Source organism: Myotis brandtii, unplaced genomic scaffold, assembly GCF_000412655.1.
Source record: "Myotis brandtii unplaced genomic scaffold, ASM41265v1 scaffold291, whole genome shotgun sequence".
In the NCBI taxonomy this organism is placed as follows: Eukaryota; Metazoa; Chordata; class Mammalia; order Chiroptera; family Vespertilionidae; genus Myotis; species Myotis brandtii.
Window position 1 is genome coordinate 384,344 of NW_005361118.1, and position 3,155 is coordinate 387,498.

Below are 3,155 nucleotides of genomic sequence, written 5' to 3' on the forward strand. Positions count from 1 at the left end.
GTAGCCCCTCCCTCCAGCCAGCCCCGACCCTCCCTTCCTACCCCAATAGGGGGTGGGGCCAGCTGAATAAACTCCTGCAGCACCTCCCCCCCACCCCGGCTGGCCCTGCCCCTGATGGCCCTCACCACACTGATCGGCCCACAGCCCCTCCCCCCAACCTGCCCTGCCCTGGATCGATCCCTGCAACCCAATCAGGGGAGGGGCCTACTGGCCAATCACCCGCAGCCCTTGACTATGACTGTTATAGATCTGACAAAACTAGCCCCAGTTAGAAGTTTCGAGGGGGAAGAAATTGCTGAACAGAAACTTCAAGCCTTCTGTGGCTAATAGTCTAAAACACTCCCTTAAAAGTGAAGATGGAATACAAAAATACAGACTCATACAATTACTGTAAGACTGCTGGGAAAGTTTTATTACTACCCCAGTGCTTACACTAAGAGCTACAACTTGCAACTCATACCAAGTCCTGAGCATTGTCATTTTCAAAGATGTTAAGGACATAAACATTATCCTGAACCTGATGGCAGCAGCAACAAGAGAAGCCTGAGTGCTCACTCTAAGGTATAGAGTCATGCTCAGGATAGACACCAACACCCACTTCAGCTAAGGCTCCTGGGGTACCCTCACGGTCATGTTAAAGCACAGCCCTGGGAAGATCACAGAGCAGGGCATCCATCCACCATTCTCAGGATTTTGCTCCAAATGGAGAAATCAAGTCAGGCTGCTTCTGGAAAGCATGAGAGGAGCTGTAGCCACATCAGCAACACTGGGATTTGCTCTTTGCTGGCAAGGCCTCCTGGTACAGTTTAATTTTGTCCATATCATTGTCTTCATTAGGAAAGCTTTGGTGGTTCACGAGAATGTTCTCCACTAGGAACCAGGCTGGTTCCCCTATGTTAATATTGTCCTTTGCAGAGGTTTCAAACCATCCAGCGAAGCCATGTTCTTTGCAGATCTGGTCCATCTGGGAAGGAATATGGCCACCTTCCTTTTTCTGGTCACATGTAAAACCGCCCTCCCCTGCTGGCCTGATGGCTCCCAACTTTCCTCCCCTGCTGGGGCCTGATTGTCCCAAACTCCCCTCCCCTGCTGGCCTCATTGCCCACAACTTCCCTCCCCTGCCACGACCTGCCTACTACACTAAACCCGCTTCCTCCATGCGAGGCAGTGGAGATGTTAGTACCAGGCTCCTCCGCGCTGCACAGAGCGGGACCCCTAGGCCTCACTGCGCAGAGCGGCCACTGAGCCCTGCCTCCGCTGTGAGTGTGGCCATCTTGTGGCAGCCATCTTATGGTGGCCATCTTGTGTTGAAGTCGCGTGAGGGCGTGATACCACCTAGGCTTTTATTATATAGGTCTAGAGGCCCGATGCATGAAATACGTGCAAGGGGTTTAGCCCTCGCAGCCGTGGCGGCTTGCCTTGGCCCTCAAAGCTTCGTCTGGAAGGTTGTCTGGAAGGACATCCAGAAGGTCATTTGGCTGTCAGGTCTAATTAGCACATTGCGATTTTATTATTCTACACTAGTGGCCCGGTTCACGAAATCTATGCACATTAAAGGGGAATTAATTAGTGGAAATATTTTAATATTGCTATTTGCCCTCTCTCTATAATAGAAGTGTAAGAGATGAAAGAAAATTAGTAAAATGTATATTAAAATCTCCCTCCTGTCAGAGTCTGGGGCACGCCGTGGGACGCAGAGTCAAATCCCCGCCCACTAATGCGTGCCTTGAAATTGCGCGAGACCCAGACCCGGCTGGCCCTACCCCAATCAAGCCCTGTACGGCAGGGGGCGCAGCCTCAGGTACCCCGGCCCCAGCACCATGGTCTCAGGTCTCCCGGCCCAGCCTCAGGTCCCCCAGCCCTGGTGCGAGGGCGTGATGACCATTTCTATATTGGCTCTTTATTATATAGGATTTTGCTGACCCCTGATCTAAAGATTCTTCATCTGAGGGATATTTTCTTACCCATTTTCCATTTTTTCTTTCCAAAACTCCTATCAGACAGAGGTAAGAAATTCTGAGTATACTCTTTATATCTCATGGTGCTTTGTGTGCTGAAGGAAGCCTCTAGCTTGACCTTTTACTGCAGCCCAATGATTCAATTGTTAGGATGCCCATATTACTATTCAGACCATCTACTGAGCTCATTGTAACAATCACAATTTTAATTTTTATATGTGTGTTTATATTTAAATATATGAATGATATATACTATACATAGTTATATGTAGTATATATTAAATAACTTTATTATATATTATGTACATACTAGAGGTCCGGTGCACAAAATTCTACAGGGGGGGGGGGGGGGGGGGGTTCCTCAGCCTGGCCTGAGCCCTATCGCAGCCTGGGACCCCCTCGCTCCTTACCGCCTGCCTGCTGCTTCTTAGCGCTACTGCGGAGGTGGAAGAGGCTCCCACCACCGTCACTGCGCTCTCCAGCAGTGAGCCCAGCTTCTGGCTGAGCGGCGCTCCCCTGGTGGAGGCCCACTGACCTTCAGGGGACAGTTCCTGCATTGAGCATATGACCCCTGGTGGTCAATGCGCATCAAGCGACCGGTAGTTCCGCCAGTCATTGTGCTGTCTGGTCAATTTGCATATTAGGTTTTGATTATATAGGACATCCTATCTAATAAAGAGGGAATATTCAAATTGCCCATCACATCATAACAAGATGGCTGTGCCCACAGCGGAAGTAGGGATTCCATAACACAAGATGGCTACACCCACAGCAGAGGCCGAGTTCCCATAACGAGCCTTAACGAGCAATTAGCAGGGACCTGAGGCTGCGTGGCGCTGGGCCGGGGCAGGGAAACTGAGGCTGTGCCCCCCCTGCCCCGGTGGAGCTTGACAGGGGACCTCAGGCTGCGTCCCTTGCCCCGGCGTTGGGCCGGGGGACCTCAGGCTGCGCCCCCTGAACAGCAGGGCTTAATGGGAGACCTCAGGCCATGATCCCAGCCCGGTGGATCTTGACGGGGAACCTCAGGCTGCAACCCCTGCCAGGCAGGGCTTGACGGGGGACCTCAGGCCGCACCCCTGCCCCAGCACCGGGCCATGGGACCTGAGGCCACATCCCCCGCCCGGCGGGTCTTGACAGGGGACCTGAGGCCATGCCCCCCACCTAGCAGGGCTTGATGGGGGACCTCAGGCCGTGGCC

At 52.6% G+C, this 3,155-nt stretch overlaps 1 protein-coding gene across 8 annotated transcripts in view; it reads right to left on the bottom strand.

Moving 5' to 3' along the window:
* The window catches only part of XRN1 (5'-3' exoribonuclease 1), a 203,104-nt gene that overhangs the window by 75,681 nt on the left and 124,268 nt on the right, over positions 1–3,155 (bottom strand). The gene's annotated exons all lie outside the window — the stretch shown is intronic.